Below are 25972 nucleotides of genomic sequence, written 5' to 3'. Positions count from 1 at the left end.
ATAAGTTTGTACCAAAACTGAGTGATAGGTTGCTACAGACTGGGGTTGGCCAGGAAGAAATGAGACTGAGAATGGAATGGCAGGTGGAAAAACAATCTGTAAGTAACCTGACAGTACTGAATATTATTTGTCTCTTTACACCCTAAAACACCCAACAGAGAGCTTTACATAGTAGGTGTTCAAGCAGTTACCTGTTTAAGGGAACTAAGTGTTACAGCTGGTGAAACCAGAACTCTGGCTTCTGGGTAAGTGGCTCTATTTGGAGACTTTATGGGACTTACTTCTTCTGGATTATGTATTACCAGTTGCCTGGATTTAGCAGGAAGCCTAAAAGAATAGAACCATTTAATTCAGCCCAAATGAAAACACAGAAGACCCTACGCAGACTTATTTATGAGAGTTCACATATGGAATGGTATACACCTAATCAGTTTTTGAGTTCCAAGAGCATCCTTTGTTTTAACAGTACACACTGGCCAAATGCTGACACTAGGAATATTCTCAAACTCTCAACTGTCTCCTAGAGCTGCTCAGATCTGAATTAATACTATCCATGAAGAATCACAGCATGAGAGGTGCTGGATCATAGTGCTTGGTGAAAGGCAGCCACTTATGTAAATGTTAATTTATGGAAGTAAGCAATGAGAAACCAAAACATTCACTGCAGGTCCAAATTCGGTCAATAAAAAAGAGAAACTGTAACTGACATTTAAAGCAAACCAATTTTTCAGACTTTCCACTTTACAGGACTGAGCCCTAATTTTCATTATTTGGAAAATGGCAAAAATAGGGAATGGAAGAGAAGAGATTGAGAAATATACTGAAATCCCTTCAAAACATTTTGTCCATTTTCTTATCCATTGGAGAGCCCAACAGGAATCCTTCGCCAACAGCATTCAGTAAATGTTTGCTGAATCAAATTGCTGCAAAATCACTTCCAGAACACCACTGGTCCAGTGTGCCACAAATTTAGCAACCCTTAAATCTCTCCTTGGCAAATGCTTTCAGTTCCTCTTACTGCAAAGTATTTTTTCTAAGAAATATATCTTAACTTCACAATATATAATGAAAGAATTTCCTTTGTAAAAGTGCAATTTAAAAAAAAACGAAGTTTGAAGAAATTATATAGTCTTGGTTTGAGAGTAATTTTTTTTTTTTTTAATCAGCAGGTGAGGGGCTGGGATTGTGGCTCAGCAGTAGAGCTCTCGCCTAGCAAGGCAGGACCCGGGTTCGATCCTCAGCACCACATAAAAATAAAGGCATTGTGTTGTGTCCATCTACACCTAAAAAATAAATATTAAAAAAAAATCAGCATGTGATAAGACTTCTTAGCTTTCAAGAGAAAGGGAAGGCACATGAGGATGATTTAAAAAAAAAAAAAAAAAGGTTGTGAAGTTTTCTTTAAACTCTTGCTTTATTTTTACAGACTGGATGAAGACAAATAAGAAATATCTTGTGTTAAAAGGGAAAGAGTTGCCAGGCAAGGTGGTACATGCCTATAATTCCAACTACTGGGGCAGGGGTGGGAGGGTGGATTCCAAGTTCAAGGCCAGCGTGAGCAACTTAATGAGACCCTCTCTCAAAATAAAAAATAAATAAATAAAAAGGGCTAAGGATAAGATTCAGCAGCAGAGCACCCCATGTTCAATCCCCAGTACGGGGTTGAGAGAAGGGTAGGTTCCAAGGACCAAAGAGAATTTCACTGTCACCTACTTATAGCCTAAGTCATTAAAGAGGCTACCAACAATAATATATTCTTTGTGAGGCTTTTCCTGGCAACCCCATCCTTCCCCATTCCCTCCCCTTGCTGCCATGGCATCCGCTTTTCCTATCCCTATTATCACTTACCTCAGCATACAATCATATTTTATTTCATTTTCATTACAAGTCAGTTCCTGATTAGACTATGAGCTCTTTATGGACAGGATGGGGTCATAGTCATTTTGCTACATCTAATATCTATTAAAGTTAGGCAGTAAGTAAAAGTTTTGTTGAGAGAATAAAACTCAAGCTTCTAAGAACCTTGATTCACAAAATGCTACTCTTTCAAAAGAAGGCTTCAAAAAACCTAAGTTTTGCAAAAAAATCATTTGTTCATGCATGACATATCCACATATCATCTGCCTATATCATTATATTTCAGAATGTCAGTAATGTCTCACACAGAACAAAGTTTATCAGAGCACTTATCATGTGCTCAAATATTTACCCAGTCCAACTAATACATCTACAACACTGGGTATTCCAATATACATACAAATACACATATGCATGCATGATACAAATTTATAGATAACATATATACTATACACTACAGAATATAAAAGACAATTTCTTTAGATCTATTTTCAAGATATCAAGATTTTAAATAACACTTCAAGGAAAATCAAAGAACTTTCTCAGTTTAAATCAGGCCTTTGTGGGAGAGTTTGCCTAGCATGCTTGAGCCCCTGGGTTCAATCCCCAGCACTGCAAAAATCAAGCAATCAAACAATTGGGACTTGGAAAATCTAGATCTAGAGTTGGTTTTAGGAAGTGATAAAGGAATCATGAACTTTAGGAAATAGAGAACTCCATTCATGGAGGTGAAAAGTTTTTACACCCAAACTACAACACATCAAATTTAATGAGTAGCACACTTTAACATCAGCCTTCTCTTAGAACTTCAACTTGATGAAAACTGACAAGAGAAGGGGCCCAAAGTTGAGGATAGTAGAATTCACAGTCACATTCCCTTCTAACCTGCAAATGTCTGGCAAGCTAAAAAGGACATTACCCCGCCAGAACAGTGGCACATGCCTGTAATCCCAGCTACTTGAGACTGAGGCAGGAGAATCAGAAGTTCAAGGCCAGCCAGGGCAGCTCAGCCAGACCCTGTCTCAAAGTCAAATATAAAAGGGGTTGGGGATGTAGCTTGGGGGTAGAAGTCCCCAGGATCTAATCCCAATACTGGGGAAAAAAAACAACACATAAGAATATTACCAATCACAAAAGGAGGCCTTGTTATAAATGAGACAATCCAACATGTTTGGACTACAGAAAGATGTATGCCCAGCTCACCTCTCCAATCTCCCCACAAAGTTTAATACACTGATGGACAATACCCTACCAAAAGGAAGTTCTATGGAAAATGCATATTAAGTACCAGCTAGTTCTCGGATTCCACAAATTTATGCTATTAACTAGTTTCTCTGTTATTTGATGCTTTACACTGAAATTAACAAATTACACTCTAACAAAGCAATTTTTACCCAGCAACTCAGAGAGTATTTCAAATTTGATCAGAGGGAAGGAAAGCATGACTACGGAATGCCACTACCCTTTACCAATATCCTTCATCTCATCTCTGGCTCCCCACCTCACATAAGGGGAAAGACTAAAATTGACAATTTTGTTCTAATGTGGAAAGACACAATATCCTTTGAAATCATTCATACAATGCTTAACTTCCTGCAACTTTTACGGAGTTAGGGTTTTTACAAGTTTCATATAATTTTTTAAAAATGGTATAAAAACATACAACTAAGCATTCTGACTTAAATACAACAAGCAACTACCTGAGAGTTCAGAAAAGAGAGAGCAGACAAAGGAGGGAAGTCCACTAGAGATGAATTGTACGATGACTTTCCTGCTTCTTCTTTTTCATCTCCTTCTCCTGGCTTTGACCCAAAGATGACCTTGTTCTGGTGACCCAAATCACAAAACAACACAGTAGACACCCATACTAAAACTGCTGCAAAAAACTCCCTTATTCTAGCCAAAGGACTGAAAAACCCCACGCAAGCCAAAGAGCATAGGTAATTTCCTCCCTTCCTTCCCACTCCCCTACCCCACACTCGAGTTTTTCCTTCATTTCTCCTCTCCTGGCCCCTGACTTGAGATCTAGCCCAGACACAGGAATATACTGAGCAAAAGGACCCTTGGGAGCCCAAGACTGCGAGTGGAAAATGCCAAACAGAAGAAAGTTGGGAAAGAGGATCCTAATTCTATATACAAACCCGAGTCTTGGGCTGACCCTTAAGCTCCCATATGTAGAACAGTTCCAAAGGAAGCAAAAGCTTTTGAGACCTGAACTAACTACAATAAGACACTGCCCAAGTCCCAGACTAACCCTTGATTAGTGCATGTGCAGAGTAATTCCAAACAGCACAGCAAAGGGTGAGAAATGAATTAATATTTGAACCATCACCTAAAAAGGTGAGACCAAACTTAAAATATGAACTTAGTCAGGCTGACTGTCTACTTAAAACACAAAGTAAAATTCTATATTCTCTGAAGATTTTAACAGGATCTCAAGTCTCACAAAATAATATTCAGCATGTTCAGAATGTGACTCAAAATTACTCAATCTAGAAAGAAACAAGAAAATATGACCAATCCTTGGGAGAAAGGACCATGGATAGATGCTGAAACTAAGGCTAAACAGATATTAGAATTATCAAAAATTTTAAAGCACTTATCATAACCATGCTCCTTGAGGTAAAGGTAAACACTCTTGAAAGACAGATATCCTCAGCAAAGAAAAAGAAGCAAATAGATGATGGTACAGTTCTGTTCAGTGGCTTGTGGTGGTATTGGAAGAAGTTATACTTGTGCTCAAGCTGCAGAAAACTACACATCCTCATGCACATGTAATTGGAAAAAAATCTGAAAAAGCTCAGTGGATTCTGTCAATGTCAATTTCTGGGTATTAATAATGTAATATAGCTATACAAGACAATAATGGGGGAGCACCTGGAAGAGAATTCATGAGACCGCTATACATTTCTTTGCAACTTCATAAAGATCTATAATTATTTAAAAATAAAGTGTTTTAACAAAAACAAATGAAAATTCTATAATAGAAAAATTAAGTATGTCAAATTAAAAGAAAAAAATCACAGGACAAGCAGAAGCAGAATTGAGGAAACAGGAAAAATTTGAATAAACAAAAAGATCAACTGAATGATTAAATCTGAAGAATGAAAAGAGACTGAAAAATAACAGAACCTCAGGGATTATGAAACATTATTAAAGGGAATAATAGCCACATTACAGAAAGGAAAAAAAGAAACTGGTTGGTACAGAAATAGTAATTGAAGAAATAATGGAGTCAGAAGCTTTTATTTATTTATTTATCTATCTATCTATCTATTTATTTATTTTTAGAAAGAGAGAACTTTTAATATTTATTTTTTAGTTTTCGGCGGACACAACATCTTTGTTTTGTATGTGGTGGTGAGGACCGAACCCAGGCCCCAGGCATGCCAGGCGAGCACACTACCGCTTGAGCCACATCCCCAGCCCCAAAAGAAGCTTTTAAAACTTGGGGGGGAAATAAGTTTACAGATTAAAGAAGTTCAATGAATCCCAAACAGAATGACCTCAAGAAAACCATACAGAGCATGCTACAGGGACACTGCTACATCGATGTTCATAGCAGCACAATTCACAATAGCAAGACTGTGGAACCAACCTAGATGCCCTTCAATAGATGAATGGATAAAAAAAAATGTGGCATTTATACACAATGGAGTATTACTCTGCATTAAAAAATGACAAAATCATAGAATTTACAGGGAAATGGATGGCATTAGAGCAGATTATGCTAAGTGAAGCTAGCCAATCCCTAAAAAACAAATGCCAAATGTCTTCTTTGATATAAGGAGAGTAACTAAGAACAGAGTAGGGTCGAAGAGCATGAGAAGATTAACATTAAACAGAGATGAGAGGTGGGAGGGAAAGGGAGAGAGAAGGGAAATTGCATGGAAATGGAAGGAGACCCTCAGAGTTATACAAAAGTACATACAAGAGGAAGTGAGGGGAAAGGGAAAAATAATACAAGGGGGACAAATGAATGTCAGTAGAGGGGGCAGAGAGAGAAGAGGGGATGGGAGGGGAGGGGAGGGGGAATAGTAGAGGATAGGAAAGGCAGCAGAACACAACAGACACTAGTATGGCAATATGTAAATCAATGGATGTGTAACTGATGTGATTCTGCAATCTGTATATGGGGTAAAATTGGGAGCTCATAACCCACTTGAATCAAAGTGTGAAATATGATATATCAAGAACTATGTAATGTTTTGAACAGCCAACAATAAAAAATTAAAAAAAAAAAAAAAGAAAACCATACAAATTAGACACATCATAAACTGCTGAAAACCAAAAATTATATATTTTTTTTCTTTTTCTTCTTTTGTGCTAGAGATTGAATCCAGGGATGCTTTACCAATGAGCTACATCCCCAGTCCTTTTTTATTTTGAGATAGTATCTAGTGAAGTTGCTGAGTGTCTCACTTAGTTGTTGAGGCTGGTCTCAAACTTCCAATCCTCCTGCTTCAGTCCCTGCACTAGCTGAAAAAAACATCTTAAAAGCAGCCAGGAAGGGGCTGGAGTTGTGGCTTGATGGTACAGCGCTTGCCTGGCATGTGTGAGGCACTGGGTTCGATTCTCAGCACCACATATAAATAAATTAATAAACAAAATAAAGGTTCATTGACAATTTAGGAAAAAAAAAATTAAAAAAAAAAAAAGCAGGGGCTGGGATTGTGGCTTAGCAGTAGGGCGCTCACCTCGCACGGGCGGGACCCACATAAAAATAAAGGCATTGTGTTGTGTCCAAAAAAAGCAGCCAGGAAAAAAATGACACATTCCATGTAACAGAACAATAATTAAAATAAATAGATTTCTCACCAGAAATCATGGATGCCAAAAGACAGAAGAACAATACTTTTAAAAGTACTAAAAGAAAAGTACTATCAGTATATAATTCTAAATTCAGTAAAGATATCCTTTAGGAATGAAGAAGAAACAAAGATGAAAAAATAAAAATAAAAAGAATTTGTCAACAGCAACGGGAACTTTTAAGAGCTCTTGCCTAGCACGAGTGAGGCATTGGGTTCAATTCTCAGCACCACATAAAAAAATAAACAAAATAAAGTTATAAAAAAAGATTTTAAAAAAGAAAATAATAGGTAAAATTTCATTGAGACTATATTGAAAACTAATCTAAGGGAGAAATAACATTTTTTATTTGTCATAGTTTTAAGACATAGCACAAAGCAGAGTAATAAAAAAAAGTGTCAGCGAAGTGAGAAAAAACTACACTCTCAGTAACTCATACTCAAACTCTTAAGAATCATGGAAATACAGAACATGATACAAGAACAGGGCCTGGGGTTGTGGCTCAGCAGTAGAGCGCTCGCCTCGCATGTCAAACCCTGGGTTTGATCCTCAGCACCACGTATAAAAATTTATTGAAATAAAGGTGTTGTGTCCAACTACAACTAAAAAATAAATAAATAAAAAATAAAAAGATACAAGAACGGTGATACTACATATTACTTTATAAGGTTGATAAAACAATATCACCACATAGAAAAAAATAAAATTGAATTACTATTCTAAGCCATATGCAATGATGGACTCAGATGAAGATCTAAGTGAAAGGATGAATTACAAAATGTATAACTGAAAATGTAAACTATATTTATTGGTAAAGCCATAAGATATAATGTTTTTTTTTTAAAAAAAGTCATATAGGGATTTACTACATTAAAGTTAAGTACTGTACAACAAAAGGCACCAACTACAAAATTAACATCTGTGATAGAGTGGGGAAAGGCAAATGCCAGGCTAATATTCTAGATTATACAAAATACTTCTGTTAATCAAAAGGGAAAAGACAAGACCCCAGTTAAAGAAATGAGCAAAGGTTATAACAGGTAATTCATAAAAGGAGCATTCTAAGTTGTTCTAATGGTATATAAAGAGATGCTACAGGGGGGCTGGGGATGTGGCTCAAGTGGTAGCGCGCTCGATCATCAGCACCACATACAAAGATGTTGTGTCCGCCGAAAACTAACTAATTAAATAAATATTTAAAAAAAAAAAAAGAGATGCTACGGGGCTGGGGCTGTTGTAGCTCAGCGGTAAAGTGCTTGCTTGCATGTGTGAGGCACTAGGTTCGATTCTCAGCACCACATAAAAATAAATAAATGAATATATTGTGTCCATCTACAATTAAAAATATATATTATAAAAAATAAAAAAGAGATGCTACAATTCATTACTAGTTGGAGAATACCAAACAAAACAATTATACCACTTTAACTCCTCAGATAAGCAAAAATGAGAAAGGTGGAAAAAGCCAAGTGCTGACAGGAAGGTGGTAAAATAGAAACCTCTGCACAAGTATTAGCATTACCTAAGACTAGGAAATCTGGAAGAACCACTTTGAACCCTCTCTACCTACCCACTCTCATCATTGTTATATTCAAGAGCCTGTTCCTGGCAGTCAAGGTCATATGGGTAAAACAATTCAAAGATCACCTTGGAAAGTGATTCTAAATATTTGATTTATTATACTACATGATTTATTCTCTTTAATTCAATCAATATTTAGCCCTAATAATACAGAAATTTCTTTTTTAAAAATGGCCCCTTAAGGGCTGGGGTTGTGGCTCAGCAGTAGAGCGTTCGCCTTATACATGTGAGACCCTGGGTTCTATCCTTAGCATCACATAAAAATAAATAAGTGAAATAAAGGTATTGTGTTCAACTACAACTAAAAAATAAATATTTTTTTAAATGGCCCTTTAATACTAGACTAAGAGGGAAATAGCTACAAGTTGAAAAGCATTATGTTAGAGCCAACTAATTTAAGCATACAATTATATGGCAAAATATATTTATATATTCAAAACTACTTTAGCTGGGCACAGTAACTGGTTTATTCCTCTAATCCCAGCTATTCAGTTGGCTGAGGCAATTCAGAGAACAGCAACTTAGTGAGACTCTGTCTCAAAATTAAGGGGGGCGGGAGCGCCACAGAGGAACACTATTTTATAAATAAACTACCAAAAATATCATTTCCATAAATGAAGGTATCCCCTTATCTTACATACAATGTGATTATGGGTGTGCTACTTTAACTTACTAGACTCCGAATAGTTCCACAGAAGCTTTTAGACAAATTTGTAGCTCCGTTTAAAATTGAAAACAAAAACTGGAGGAAAACAGGTGTAGCTCATTAGAACACTGCCTACAAGCTCAAGGACCTGGGTAAATCCTCAGCACTACAAAAAAAATAATAATTTTTGATGGCCCCTAAGCATAGTTAATGAAGGACAGTTAATGGAAATAAAATCTCAAATGTTTACCCTTGGCTATACAGAAGAAGGGAAAGGATATGGGGGAGGAAGCCTGACTTTCTTTATCTGTACTGAGTAACCAGAGGAAGGCTGGTGCTTTAAATATGATTTACTTGCATAATGGCTAGAGGAAAGTGCTCTTCCATAGGTTGCTATTTCCAGAAGTTTTATTCTATGGAATATATTTAAGAAAAACTAAACCATCAAAATTTTTTAAACAGCTTATCTGCCAGATACTCACCTAAGCCTTTTAATATGCTACTGTTTAATATTATTCCCAAAGAGAAGAAATTAAACCACTAAATCTTCTGTAGACAGAGTATCTCACTGAAATCACTGGTCTTCAGAACATAATTTCAGAGCCAGGCATGGTGGTACACGTTTGTAATCCCAGGAACTCAGGAATCTGAGGCAGGAGGATGGCAGGAGGATTACAGGAGGATTACAGGAGGATTACAGGAGGATCCAGGTCAGCTTCAGCAATTTAGCAAGACCCTCAACAACTTAGACCCTATATCAACAATTAAAAAAAAAATAAAAAGATCTGGGTATGTAATTCAGTGATAAAGTACCCCTGGGTTTAAACCCCAGCACCAAAAGAAAAATAAAGAATTTCAGAAAGACCATTCTACATTATAAACGCTGAGGGAGGTGAACAAGATTTAAATAAATATTTACAGAGGCATTCACTTGCACACAGGCACACAAAGAATGGCAGTTGAATTAAACTTAGTGTTACATCTCATCCCTTCTACAAGGGCAAAGATTATGTTTATGTATCTATTTATGGGGGGAGGGATACTGGAGATTGAACTCAAGGACACCCTACCACTGAGCTACACCCCCAACCCCTTTTATTTTTTAAGACAGAGCCCCACTAAATTGTCTAAGCTGACCTCAAAGTTGTGATCCTCTAAGTTCCCAAGTAGCTGGGATTTCGGCATGAGCCACTGTGCCCATCCTAGGTATCTTTGTACTTTATCTCAACTTTCATTTCAAAACTAGCAAAGCTTGGGCTGGGGATGTGGCTCAAGTGGTAGCGCGCTCGCCTGGCATGCGTGCGGCCCGGGTTCGATCCTCAGCACCACATACAAACAAAGATGTTGTATCCGCCAAATACTAAAAAAAAATAAATATTAAAATTCTCACTCTCTCTTTAAAAAAAAAAAAGATTAAAAAAATAAATAAATTCTGGTAAATTGAGTTATCTATAAAAAAAAAAAAACTAGCAAAGCTAGGCTGTAGCTCAGTGACAGAGCGCTTACCTAGTATGTGTGAGGCGCTGGGTTTGATACTTAGCACCCATAAAAATAAATAAAGGCATTCTGTCCATCTACAACTACAAAAAAATAAAATTAAATAAACTAGCATTTACAATTGCCAAAGTTCTATGGAACAAGGCTGGGGCTGTAGTTCAGTGGTAGAGCACTTGCCTAGAATGTAACAAGCCCTAAATAGCACTGCAATCTACAGAACAGTAAAATCAGTTTCTTTAAAGCGCCAATTGTAGGGTAGTCAAACTATTAGGATAAAACTTGGTAAAATACTGGAATATTTACCTTCAATTTTTTAAACTTCATTACACTACCTTCTTCTTTTCTGTGAATACTAAACTTCAAATTATGGGAGTGGGGAAAAAAAGAAAGAAAACGAAATCCAAAATCCTATATGATTCACTTCAAGGGAAGATAATAAGAAGTTTGTCCCTTGGAGGGAATGGAGGGAGTAACTAAATCAACCTTGACTATGATATTGGTATGGAAGGAATTATACATGCTTTGAAAGTACTAGACAGAATGTACTCTTGCCCTCAGCTATGCCTGCTGTCCCCAATTCTAGAGACACTATATTTTGTCCTTCTAGAAAAATAAACCCACAGCTTCTGCTGAAGTGAAAAACGGACATTCTCTTGGCTGCATGAATAAAAGGAAAGGATCTGAGTCTTTTCTCAAACTGTCAATGATTTTGTTCTATTTATGCTGTTTGTAAGAATAAAGGAGACTCATCAAAATAATGCACTACAAAAAAAAATTTTAACCAGACTGAGCTAATTTATATAATAAACTCCATAAATACTGAAATTTACAATTCACATTGGGTTTCCCCCTCCTCATTTTTTGATTTTTTTTTTTTCATTTTTGGCAGGGTTAAGTGGGGGGATACTGGGAATTGAACCCAGAGGCACTTTACCACTGAATAAACATCCCCCCAGCTGTTTTTACTTTTTATTTTGAGACAGGGTCTTGCTAAATTGCTTAGGAACTCACTAAATTGCTGAGGCTGGCCTTGAACTTGGAATCCTCCTGCCTCAACCTCCCAAGCAGCTGGAATTACAGGCCTGTGCCAGTGCACCTGGCAGGTTTCCTTCTTCATGAGAAACGGACAATTAAACAAATGAGTAGTGCCATGCTCAACCTTAGAAGAAAAAATAAGAACTCCAGAATTTACTAAGATTTGCTTAATTTATATAACCCAAATTCCTCCAGGCCTAAGCAATCCATGTATATAGATGTGATCACAACAGTGGTAATAAAATTTTAGCTCCTTTTGCCCACCATGGACTCCAGCAGATACCTTGGGGACTATCTCCCCCAGAAGATATTAGACCATTAGCTACAGCAGGTAGCAGCCACCAATCACACACTCCTTACAGATATCCTCTGCCTAGGAAACCCTCACCACTGGGAATATGAGAGTCCATACCAAAAACAGCAGAGTCAATGCTTCAGGTATGCTAAGCTAAAATGACAGGGTTGGGAAGGCACTGACCTTAAAGTGGAAAGATCACCCAAGCCTCAGTAAATCCTTAGGGGATCTACTCAAGTTCAGCTGGTATTCATGGATAATAGGCAGAAAAGAAGTCCCCACATCTCAGCATAAGCAGAAGCAAAATGGGTGGGGTACACAAATTACCTATCATTTCAGAGTTTCCCCTTGTCACTTAATCTCTTTCCTTTGATTCTGCAAGTCCTATAAAGAAGGAAGAGATTAATATCTCCATTTTATAAGAAAGGTTCACAATATATATCCTTTAGGACAATAAACTTAGCCCTTCTAACTGGACATGGTGGTGCATACCTATAATCCCAGCAACGTAGGAGGGTGAGGCTGGAGGACTACAAATTCAAGCCAGCCTCAGCAACTTTGAGAGACCTGCAGCAACTAAACAATATCCTGTCCCGAAATAAAAAAAATAAAAATGACTGGAGATGTAGCTCAGTGGTAAAGAATCCCTGGGTTCAAATCCTAGTACCAAAAAATAAAAAAAGAAATAAACAGCACTTTTAACTTTCAATGTGATGATTGTTCTACTATTCTTTATGTTTATTTTACTTAAAGAGTAAATACTTGTTTCCATGGCAGCAAAACTCTGCAAATAAGATGATGTATCAATACAGCAGTACTTAGTAAAAAGATGAGGAGTCAGAGACGTGACACATAATAAAGGGGAGTACAGAGAGAAGCAAAGTCAGAAGGTGCACTATATCAACAAGGATTTAATTTCCAAAGATTGGTGTTATGGTTTTGCTGCTGTTTAGTTTCTTGAGCAGCTAAGCAAACATAGCTAGAATCTATCCTTTGATATTTTTTCACTTTTTTTTTTTTAGTAGTTGTAGATGGACAATATGCCTTTATTTTGTTTTGTTTTGTTTTTAATGCAGTGCTAAGGATCAAAGACAGTGCCTCATATGTACTAGGTAAGTGCTTTGCCACTGAGCTATAGCCCCAGCCCTGATATGTTTTATATCTAGAGAGGCAAAGAAACATAAGAGGGGAGGCAAATTGACAAGAATTAAAGGTAACCAAAGGCACCTAGAAATACAGAGGTGCCAGGTAAAAGAATACAGAGGTAAATTGGGGGGGCGGGGCAGAAAGCTGGAAAAATAAGTAATAAAGACTACTGGGAACTAGGCATGGTGCTACACACCTGTAATCCCAGAGACTCAGGAGGCTGAGGCAGGAAAATCTCAAATTTGAGGCCAGCATCACCAACTGAGTAAGACCCTGCCTCAAAATAAAGTGGGGTTAGGGGGTATACTCAATGAAGAGCACCCCTGAGTTCAATCCCTAATACAACAACAACAACCAAAAGACTACTGGTGCTGGAACAAGATGAGGATAAAAGTTATAAACCAGAGGTGACAAGAAGATAAAAGGTGACCAGAAGACCAGCATGAGGGGGAGGGTGGAGATAAAGGGCAGCTCAGGGGACTTCCAGGAAAAGATAGCAGAATGTGTGCACAGTCTCTTTTCTCATAACTCATTAAGCAACAATAAATAAACAAAAAATAAGCACTAATCCACAAGCACAAAAAAGAAATGAAATCGCAGCAATGCAACTTTGAAATGTATAAAATAAGTAGAATGTGGTGTCTTATCAGACCTGAGAAAGCTGCATCCTAAGTGGCAAAAAAGGAGGCAATGTGATTTACAGTGATTTACACTTTACAAAAAACCGATAGGACTGGAAGGAACAGACCCCTCTTGGAAATGGGAGAAGTAGGTTGCAAAAGGGAAGACTCCCTAATTAGAAAGGTTAGACTCTCAGATCCTCTCCCTAGCTAGACAATGTTCTTTCCTCACCCCAGCAAAAGACTGTAGACTTATTTTCTAGAAGAGTCTCTGGAACTGGGAATATAGGCAAGTTGTGGGCAAGGACACCATACTGAAAAAACAAGACACACACAAAGATGTCTTGCAGTGATTCACTAAGTCAGAGTGAAAAAATATACTCAAAAAAGTGAAGACACAAGAAGACTAAGAAAATAGAAAATGCAGCAAACAAAGCAAAGGAAATCTCTAAGAAGCTGGAGAAAAGTGATCCATCCTACTGCTGTTACATCCACCTAGTTAATCAACCAACTAATCAGAGCACACTGGAAGATTTAAGAAGGTAAAACTAACAAAATACCTAATTTAAATAATATACAGGAAGACGCATGCACTGAGTTTAGAGATTTATCACTGATAAACGTATTAGAAAATAAAGGATTTGGGAAGTAAGTCAGTGTGGAGCACCCCTGTATAATCTCCAGTAACACCAAAGGGAAAAAACAAAGACCACACAAATCAAATGACTGTTTAAAAAAACAATTTAGGTGCTGTGTGTGCATACATATAATCCCAGCTACTCACAAGGCTGATAGGATTGTGAGTTTTGAGGCTAGGCTGGACAATTTAACAAGACTCTCTCTCAAAATAAAATTTAAAATGGACTGAATATATACTTCAGTGATAAAGACCACAAAACAACAGAAAAAAAAAAAGGTAAAGAGTACTAAAGAATACTAAAATCACTCACTGAAGAAAAGACACTGTCTCTCTGATAAATGATGCGGGAAAGCTGGATATCCACATGCAGAAGACTAAAGTTGGACCTTTACCTTACACCATATGCAAAAACTAATTCACAGAGAAGCTAAAGACGTAAACACTAAGGCCTGAAACTCATGGGGTATGGTAGTATAAGCCTATAATCCCAGTGATTTGGGAGGCTAAGGCAGTAGAATCATAAGTTCAAGGCCCTGGGTTCGATACTCAGCACCACATAAAGATCAGCCTGGGCTTCTGAGCGCAGTCGTACAGGCCTGCAATCCCAGCAGCTCAGGAGGCTGAGGCAGGAGATCAAAAGTTCAAAGCCAGGAGCTGGAGTTGTGGCTCAGCAGTAGAATGCTCCCCTAGCACACGCAAGGCCCTAGGTTCGAATCTCAGTACCACATAAAAATAAAATAAAGGCATTGTGTCCAACTACAACCAAAATAAATTATTTAAAAAGAAAGAAAGTTCAAAGCCAACCTCTAAGTAGCCTCAGCTACTTAGAGAGGCCCTAAACAACTGAGCAAGACCCTGTCTTACATAAAATATAAAAGGGCCAGGAATGTGGTTCAGTAGTTAAGCACTCCTAAATTCAATCCCTGGTACTCAAAAAAAAAAAAAAAAAAAAAAGATCACCCTGGGCAATTTAGCCTGAACCTGTCTCAAAGCTTTTGAAAAAGGAGCTGGGGGTGTACATCAACAGTAGAAATGACGGGACAACTCAAATACAACTTGAAATTCCTAGAAGAAAACACAGGGTAAAGTTTCATGAAAGTGAACTTACCAACGATTTCTTGAAAATGAAATCAAAAGGAAACACAACAGAGCTGGGATTGTGGCTCAGCAGTAGAGCGCTCACCTACCATGTGTGAGGCCCTGGGTTCGATCCTCAGCACCACATAAAGATAAATAAATAAAATAAATATATTGTGTAGAACTACAACTAAAAAAATAAATATTTAAAAAAAAGTCTGTATATCATAGGTCAAAAATCAACACAGATTGAAGAATGGAAGAAAATATTTGCAAATTACATATATGATAAGAGGCTAGTATCCAGAATGCATAAAGAACCCCTATAACTCAACAACAAAAATTCAAATAACCCAATTAAAAAATAGAAGGTAAAGGATTTCAATAGACATTCTACTAAGATGGACAATGAACCTATGAAAAGTTTCACTGATCACTAGACATCAGAAAAATGCAAATCAAAATCACAGAAAAAAAAAAAAAAAAAAAAACAGAAAACAGGGCTGGGGTTGCGGCTCAGCACATGCGAAGTCCTGCGTTCGATCTTCAGCACCACATAAAAATAAATAAATAAACAAAGGTATTGCGTCCAACTTACAACTAAAATAAATAACTCAGAAAACAAAAAGTGCTGGTGTGGATATGGAGAAATTGGAACACTTGTATGCTGCTAATAAACTGCAAAATGGTATAGCCTCTATAGAAAACAGTACGGAGTTTCCTCAAAAAATTAGAAAGGAAACTACCATAAAATTTAACAACCCTTCTTCTGGGTATACTCCAAAACAACTGCAACCAGGGACTTGAATAGATGTTTGCGCTTTCATGTTCACTGTAGCACTATTCCCAAATGCCAGAAGGTGAAAACAATTTAAATATCCTTAGAATTAACATAATATACAATGAAATATTATTCAATCTTAAAAAAGAAGGAATCCTGTCTACGCTACAACACAGATGAACCTTGAAAACACTATGCTAAGTGAAATAAGCCACGCACAAAAAAGACAAATTTGGCATGATTCTACTTATCTGAGGTATTTAAAACAGGCAAATTCATACAGACAGGTAGATGACAGTAACCAGGGGAATAGGAAAAGAGGAAAAAGAGGAGTTGTTTAACAGGTACTGGAGTTTCAGACATGCACCATAAAAATGTTCTACAGATCTATTTCAATGAAAATACTTAACACTACTGAACTGTATAGTATTTACAAATAATTGTGTTGTCTTTTTTTTTTTTTTTTGGCAGGGTAGCTGTTACTGGGGATTGAACTCAAGAGTACTTTACCACTAAGCTACATCCCCATACCTAAAATTGGTGGATTTTCTTTTGGTTTTTTTTTTTATTTTTTTTTGGGGGGGGCGTGCCAGGGATTGCAGTCAGGGCCACATCCCCAGCCCCATTTTGTATTTTATTTAGAGACAGGGTCTCACTCAGTTTTAGCACCTTGCTTTTTTGCTGAGGCTGGCTTTGAACTCAGGATCCTCCTGCCTCAGCCTCCCGAGCTGCTGGGATTATAGGCATGCTCCACCATGCCTGGCTCCTAAATTTTATTTTATTTTTATTTTTTTAATTTTGAGGTAGAGTCAACCAAGTTGCCGAGTTTGGCCTCAAACATGCAATCCTCCTGTCTCAGTCTCTCAAGTCGCTGGGATTAAGGGTGTGTGCCACCATGCCTGGTCCCCAGGGACTGTGCACTTTCTACTGAATTTATCATTGTGACATGTTTTGTAGTGCAATAAAACAAATATATTTTTAAAGACAGCTAAGGTGAGAAGAAGCAAATCCCTGGGCTGGGGTTGTAGTTCAGTGGTAGAGTGCTTGCCTAGCATGTGTGAGACACTGGTCGGGGACGGGGAGGCAGGGAGAGAAGAAAGGAGGAGGAAGAGGAGCAGCAACAACAACAAATCCCTAAGAAACAGGTGAATGGAAAGAAAGATATAATGAATAACTTAGGCCCTCAGGGGCTATGAATTAATTCAGTATAAACATTTATGGCTGATACAAGGCACTATCTTCAGTTCTCTGGAAGTAACAAAGATGAATGGATTACAGTGGCCCTAAGAACTGACAACCTATGAAGAAGACACACATGGCACTGAACTAAGTAGTAATACCAAGTAGTATGGTAAGTTTCCCACTCTCAGTGCAAGTTCTATACAAGAATACAAAAGGCAGAGTTTGATTTCTAAATTAAAAAGACATCTGTATAAAGACATGAAAAAAATGTATCATGTGCCAGGCAATATTCTGATGCAGGAGAGAAGATACTAGTTACACCTACAATGAGCTCACAGTCTAGAACTTTTAGTCTAACAAAAGGTGACAAGTAACAGAAAAATGTGTTACAAAAGGGTTGAGGAATAAAACTAACAGATGGCATCTGAAAGACATCTAGAACCTAGCCTGAAAATTGGTGCAAGAGGGAAGGGAAGTCATAGACCTAAAGGATGAGAATGGCAAATAAAAGGAGTAACCTAAGAAGAAACTTACAGAGCTATTCATAAAGTAATGATTGTGACTAATCATTCTTTGAAACTAGGTGTCTCATTAAATATTCATAGTTAAATTCTGAGTAGCTGAATTTCTCAATTCACCTGTGAATATCACAGCCTCATGAAAAAAGTCAATGAAGAAACTGTTCAGAAATCTGTAGGAAGAAGCAACTCTCAAAAACCAAGATGGAAGGGCTAGGAACATAACTACGTGGTCTCTTGAATGAGGCCTGGGTTCAATCCCAGGCACTGCCAAAAAGGAAAAAAAAAAAAAAAAACAAGCTAGTGCCAGGAGTACACTGCTATTAAACCCAAGCAATCACATGGAGGTTTTTTAGAACTTAATATTATCCATTATACACAAAACTACTCAGGCTTGAATAACAAAATTCACAGTTTCTAAGAACCTATTCTCCTTTACTAGATAAAGAGCTAACAGAGCAAAATGGTTGCCATTTAACTGGCAAAAGAAGGAAAACAAGACTAGAAAACTTGCTAACTGAAAAGTAACTAGAAAATCTAAAACTGCCAATGACACTGAAGAAAGGATTAAGAAAATTTCCAAATCTCAATTAAATGCCTTAGTTGTTAAACTTGCAACAAAACTTTTCTTCAGTCACATAATGTAAATGTATCTAAAATATATCAAGTCATAAAATTCAGTTTTTTAAAAATTATTCAAAATAGGGGGTAGGGATATAGCTCCGGGTACACTGTTTGAGTAGCATGCATGAAACCCTAGGTTCAATCCCCAAACACCACATAAAGAAAAAAGAAAAATTTGTAATGAAACATAAGAGCAAACAGATATGAACCAAATATTTATAAGTGATCATTATAAAAGGAATTTAAACAGACTACCTGTCCTGTTAAACATAAAAATTCAAAAATCAAACACAACAAATCACACATTTTAAAAAATTTTTTTTTAGTTGTTGATGAACCTTTATTTTGTCCGTTTATTTAAATGCAGTACTGAGAATCGAACCCAAGCACACTCTACCACTGAGCCACAACCCCAGCCCCACCTTTTAACCAGTCCCTACACATGCCTGATTTGCTCAGGGGAAGGGAATTCAAACTTATAGTTCAAACCCAAAGCTGTTGTACTCATAATTTCAATAGTCTGAAATACTTTCTTTGTTCAGTTTCAAAGGTCACGTAATTAATTACCATAAAACTTAAACTTTAACTCAGAGACATGAGCAAGCTGTAACCTGTGTTAAGGAAACCTAAACACATATTACTGTAATGCTAGAAAACTACATTTTCAAAACAGATCCTGTCGCTTCTTAAAGAAACTAAGAGCTATTATTATACACTATGATGTTCCAAAAAAACAATTCTTTGTGTCTTGCACTTAAAAATGAATGCAAATACAAACTAGGGTTTTAGCTCAGTGGTATAGTTTTCCAGCATATCCAAAGGCCTTGGATTAAATCCCAGCATCACAAGGGAAAAAAAGAAAAAACATGTCAATACAATGCATCCTTGTAGCTTAACTGAATGTACAACTGTAGTTACTATACATGATGTATTTGTGGATGTGTATTTATATAAATACTGTAGGTATTTAGAGACATACATAACATATATACATAAATGTGAATATGAGTATATGTATTTTAAAAGGACTTCCTTTCCCTCTCTCCATTAATTCTTTTTTTTTCTTAAGATTGTTTTAATTGAAAAATCTCAAGAAAAATACACCCAAAAAAAGGTGTCACTTTTTTTGGAAGTATATCTAGTAAGAAGTAAATTTCCTTACTCTGTTCCTCTAAACCCAGGTCTAGAGGAAATTACCATAAGATTAATGTGTTTTTTTCCCATTCTCACACAAATAATATATATTCACATATTTCATAAAACCAAAATGAATCATACTATAGTGTGTCACAGACCATTTTCATTGAACAATAAATTTTAGACATTTTAGCTCATCACATTTATAACTCTAGCCTTTTGTGAGCAGTTTTGTGTTCACAGTAAAATTGAACATAAGATATTTTCTATATACCCTCTGCCCCACATTCTAGTTCTTTTTTTTTTTAATATGTGTTTTTTTTAGATGTAGGTGGACACAATACCTTTATTTTATTTTTATGCAGTGTTGAGTATCGAACCCAGTGCCTCATGCATGCCAGGTAAGCATCTACCACTGAGCCACAGCCACAGCCCTCTAGTTTGCTTTGTAAGGTGAATCATAGTTAGAATCAATCATAACTTTACTGTTTTTCCTCTAATAAATGTTTAAAATGTTTTCAACTTTTGTGCTTATAGTCTGTACCTCATAACACAGGTCAAAGAAAGATGAAATACACAATGTAGTCCCTGCAGATTATAATGGAGCTGTCAGCACAAGACATTGCTCATATGTTTTTGTTGATGCGGTTCCTTGTTCTTTTTTTGTTTTGGTACTGGGGATTGATCCCAGGGATGCTTTAACACTGAGCTGTATCCCAAGCCAATTTATTTATTTGTTTAGTAAGTAGATGGGCAGAATACCTTTTTTTATTTATTTTTGTGTGGTGCTGAGGATCGAACTCAGTGCCTCACATATACTGGCAAGTCTTACCACTGAGCTACAACCCCAGTCCACCCTTTTTATTTTTTAATTTGAGACAGAAGTCTCGCTGGGTTGCTGAGGCTCTTGCTAAATGGCTGAGGCCGGCCTCCAACAAACTATCTTCCTGCCTCAGGCTGCCAAGTCTCTGGGATTACAGGCATGCACCATCACACCTGGCTTGTCCTTTTTCTTCCCACACACACACATATTTTTTTAATTGATGCATTACGGTTGTACATACTGATAGGATCTTTTGTTATATGCATACATGCATACAATTTACCCTATAACAGTATAATTTGGCCGATTTCACTCCCTAATGCTTCCCGGCTCCCACCTCTTTGCCCCTATCCTCTACTGATCTCCCTTTGATTTTCATAAGATCCACCACTCACCTTACTTTCCTTTTTCTTTCTAGCTTCCACATGAGAGAAAATGTACTACCCTTAACCTTCTGAGTTTGACTTATTTCACTTAATATATTGGTCTCTAGTTACATCCATTTTCCTGTAAATGACATAATTTCATTTTTCTTTATAGCTGAATAAAACTCCACTGTGTATATATACCACATATTTTTTTATCCATTCATCCATGAATAGACACCTACACTGGTTCCATAATTTGGCTACTGTGAATTGTGCTGCAACAAACATGGGTATGCATATATCACTGTAATATGAGGACTTTAATTCTTCAGGTTAAAAAACAAGGAGTGGTATAGCTGGGTCAATCGGTGATTGCATGCCTAGTCTTTTTAGGAAACTTCATACTGATTTTCACAGTGGTTTTACTAATTTACAACCCCACCTACAGTGTAAAAGTGTTCCTTTTTCTCCACATCCCCTCTAGCAAGCATTTATTATTATTTGTATTCTTGATGATTGTCATTCTGACAATATGAGTTGAAATCTCAGTGTACTTTTGATTTGCGTTTCCCTATTTCCTAATAATGAAATTTTTTCATATATTTGATGGCCATTTGTATTTCTTCTGTTTAGAAATATCTGTTAGCCAAGTGCAGTGACACATGCCTATAATCCCGGTGGCTTGGGAGACTGAGGCAGGAGGATCACAAATTCAAAGCCAGTCTCAGCAATTTAGGAAGACTCTAAGCAACTTAGTAAGACCTTCTCTCAAAAGATAAAAAAGGACTAGGGATGTGGTTCAGTGGTTAAGCGCCTCTGGGTTCAATCCCTGGTACAAAAAAAAGAAGTAGTAGTAGTATCTATTTAATTCATTTGCCTATTTATTAATTGGGTTGACTTTTTGGTATAAAGGTTTTTGAGTTCTTTTATATTCTAGATATCAATCCTCTATCAGAAGGACAGAGTAGGTGCAAAGATTTTCTCTCATTCTATAGACTATCTTTTCACATTCCTAATTGTTTCCTTCGCAATACAAAAGCTTCTTAGTTGAATTCCAACACATTTATTAACTCTTGGCATTACTTCCTGAACTTCAGGGGTCCTACTGAGAAAGTTGTTGCCTGTGCCTACATGCTGGAGTTTTGACCCTAGGAGTTGCATAATTTCCGGTCTTTAACCCATTTTGAGTTGATTTTTGCACAGGGTGAGAAATAAAGGATCCAGTTTCATTCTTCTACAGATGAATAAGCAGTTTTCCCAGCACCACTTGTTGATAAGACTTGTCTTTTCTCCAATGTATGTTTTGTCATCTTGTCAAGGATCAGATGACTGCAGATATATGGGTTTGTCTCTGTATCTTCTATTCTGTATCAATAGTTCATGTGCCTATTTTTTGTGCTAGTACTATGCAGCTTTCATTACTATAGCTCTGTAGTATAACGGTATTGCAATAATAGCATTGCTTGTTTGGCTTAGACTTGCTTTGTTTATTCGTCTTCTATTCGTCCAAATGAACTTTAGGATTGTTTTTTCTAATTCTGTGAAGAATGTCATTGATATTTGATGGGTACTGCATTAAAGCTGTATATTGCTTTTGCTAGTACATTTTGGTAGACATTTTAACAAAATTAGTTACATCTATCCATGAACACTGGAGGCCTTTCCATTTTCTGAGGTCTTTTTCAATTTCTTTCTTCAATGTTCTATTGTTTTCATTGTAGTGGTTAAATTTATTCCTAGGGTTTTTGTTGTTGTTGTTGTTGTTGGAGGCTACTGTGAATGAAACTGTTTTCCTAATTTTTTTTTCTCAGCAGATTCACTGTTGGTATGTAGGAAAGCTACTGATTTTTGTATATTGTTTTGTAGTCTGCTATTTTGCCAATTTTGTTTATTAGCTCTAGCAGCCTTTTAGCAGCCTTTTATCTTCTACATATAGAATCATATTATCTGCTCATTCTTGTTCTTAAAAAGCTCAGTCTGAGAGACATGTAAAATATCATATGCATGTTGCAACAAATACAGAGATCAGAAAACTTTTTCTCAAAGAGCTAAAAAATAAATATTTTAGGCTTCATTGGCTAACAGGCAAAATCATGGGTATTACTTAATCATTAAAATGTAACTTTTTTGGTGGGGAGGAAGGTTAGGGATGGAATCCAGGGGCAGTTAACCACTGAGTCATATCCCCATCCCTTTTTATTTTCTATTTTGAAACAAGGTCTTACTAAATCACTTAGGGCCTCACTAAGTTGTTGAGGCTGGCCTCAACCTTGCAAGCCTTCTGCCTCAGCCTCAATTGTTGGGATTACATGTGTGTGCCACCACACCTGACTAAAATGTAACCATTTTAAAAATGTAGACCTCATTCTTAGTTCCTGGGTCATAAAATACATGTTACTAACTGGATGTAGCTCTGGTTTGCCCACGTCAACATTCAGGAAGATTAAGGTGAATAAAGTGGTAGGTTGAGGGAGAGAACAAACCCATTTCACAAAAGCTAAAACAGAATGCTCAAAGTCTTAAAGAGTAAGTAAAATTTTACAGGAAAATAACAGAAGTCTTCTAGATACAGAGAACAAAAAGTTAGCAAGAAACGGTTTGGCAGTCAAAACAATCTTAAAGAACAAATTTTGAAGGACTTGTGTCTTCCAGTTTTAAAACTTATTACAAAGTTACAGTCATCTAGATTGTGTGGTATAGACATAAGGATAAATATATAGACCAATGAAAAAGAACCAAGTATCCAGAAATAAACCCTTATGTTTACAGTCAGCTGATTTTTTTTGACAAGGGTATAAAACAATGAAATGGGAGGCAGGGACAATCATATAAATAAATGGAATTAGAATAACTAGATATCAATAAATAAAGGTATTATGTCCACCTACAATTTAAAAAACATTAACAACTTGCCACATGACATTGATAGATTACCTTAGCCTTTATTAATTGACCCATAAAATTTTATCTTAGTGGAGAAAGTGTGGCATTGAAACCAATGAACCAGAATCATCACCACAAGAAACAATCAGAAATTTGTTTGGGTTATTGTATTTTTTTATGTGACCAAAGTGAGAAATTGTGTCATCATAAGACTGATTAAAGCTTTGTAATTGTTCTAGCACCTGTTCAGTTTTGCTGATGAACAACACACATATGACATGCTAAAATCCAGACAGGATTTAACAAGTAAGGTATATCAAACACAGGCCCTGTTATTGTTAAGGTTTCTAGGCGTGGTCGCAGCTCAAGTATAATAAGATCATTTATATCTGAGTCAGTCACCCACTCTCCTGTGTCTCTCCTTGTATATCAGACATGGCCATGATGTAACACTCTACACACAAAAAAGCCTGAGTAAAACTTGAAATTTTAAGAGTGATAACTCAGGAATACCAAATCTTTTCCTTTTAGAAAGGAAAATGAAGATAGAAAAAGAATACATTACCAAAATACACAGTAAAAGAGATGGAAAAAAAAACAGTTTTTTAACATTTATGAATTCCAAGAAAAATGCAGCCTTTACCATTCTATTTATGAGAATTTCTAAGTTTGTCCTAATAATGTGAGTGCTGAGTTACTTTTTTTTTATATTATGGATTAAAGTAAAACAAGGTTGATTCCAGAAAGTTCCAAATCTAGAAAAGTGTCAGACAGCTGGCAATTACAGATACCATCCAAGTTTACAGATTTTTGTAGAAAGCCTACTCCAAAATTTATTGGAATACAAAATGCTACAGTAAGCTGAAATATAGGATTATGTATTTCCTATTTGTGTTTCTTACATCTGCCATTCTTTGTTCTACAAAAAGAAGCTGTTTGACCGTGATTTTTTTTAATGTTTTAGTTGTAGATAAACACAATACCTTTATTTTATTTATTTATTTTTATGTGGTGCTGAAAATCAAACCCAGTGCCTCTTGTGTGCAAGGCAAGTGCTCTACCATTGAGCCACAACCCCAGCCCCTTGACCACAGTTTTTTTTTTAAAAAAAACCTTCCAATTGTAAGAATATCATTTCTTCTCATACAGTGATACAAATATCAAACCAGAGTTACAACTAACACCCTAAGTACTTTAAGGGTTTTCAAATCAAGTACACAGGATCCCTTTCACTTTTAGCTTTTCTTAAAAATACTAACAAAAATGTTAAACATAATATTTTGGTCATTTTACTTCCCATTTATTATCTCCAGACTATAAATTTTAGTAGGAATGGAGTTAATTGATAAATGAAAGCATTATGTTCTATATGGCAAAAAATAACATTTCCCTACAATAAATTTAAATATTTTTACATCTTCCAGAAACAAAATATACACTCTACAAGGCTTTTCCATAAAAGAGCACAGAAGGATCAGATTTTGTTTGGTGAAATATGAAAAGGACAGCTTGATACAGTGGTGCACACCTATATAATCCCAGCTACTAGGGAGGCTGAGGCAAAAGGACTGCGAGTTCAAGGCCAGCCTGGACAATTTACAATTTAGTAAGACCCTATATTTCAAAATAACAATTTGAAAAGGCCTGGGGATGTAGCTCAGTGCTGGAGTATTTGCCTAGCACTTGCAAGGCCAATCCCCACCACTGCAAAAAAAAAAAAGGAGATTTTACAGAAAATGAAGTGCTCACACTTCATTTCTACGAAGATAGAAAAAGAATACATTACCAAAATACACAGTAAAAGAGATGGAAAAATATGTGACATTAAGAGAGTTGCTGTTTCAATCCCAATTTTTACTTTCTAATCTCCTGATCCATACTAAGTCTGAGCTATTATCATGAAACTTTCTTCATCCACCCTAATTCTGAAACTTGACTTTCCTGAACTAGGAATGGCATCATGACCAAATTGTTCTCACGTTTATACAGTACATGTTGCTGCAAAGAAATGGTGCAAGTGAGGAGGACACCTGGGATCTCTCCAAAACTCAGGGTTTAGGTTCTTTCATAAGCCCAACTGAGGAAAACTGCTTATAGTGTCTCATGTTCAAGCAAGTTCCATTATCCAAATTTAATTACCATGGTGATCAACAGAAAATTTCCAACCAACTCCCATAACATGTTTAAATGAATGTATCACTGCATTAATGCTTCAGCAAACATTTGTGATGTCTGCCTTAGACAGGGAGCTGCAGAGGCCTATGACTGATATTTATCAAAGGAACTGCATCTTTAAAAACTACAAACCAAATTGCTCCTCAAGGTTTTGAGGTATTTAATATGGATTTCTCTGCATGCTGGAGGCCAGTTTACCAGCCCTATTATTGATCAATCAAAATTGAGTACAATTTTTCTAAGCTCTGTGATCAGTTGCTTTGAATGCCTCTGTCTGC

General features: G+C 36.5%; 1 protein-coding gene across 5 annotated transcripts in view; it reads right to left on the bottom strand.

Annotated features, from left to right (window-relative positions):
- Dip2b (disco interacting protein 2 homolog B) overlaps nucleotides 1-25972 on the bottom strand; it is a 232086-nt gene that overhangs the window by 170497 nt on the left and 35617 nt on the right. The gene's annotated exons all lie outside the window — the stretch shown is intronic.

The sequence above is a fragment of the Marmota marmota genome, unplaced genomic scaffold, assembly GCF_001458135.2.
Source record: "Marmota marmota marmota unplaced genomic scaffold, marMar, whole genome shotgun sequence".
NCBI classification, from domain to species: Eukaryota; Metazoa; Chordata; class Mammalia; order Rodentia; family Sciuridae; genus Marmota; species Marmota marmota.
This window is presented reverse-complemented; position numbering and strand designations above follow the sequence as displayed.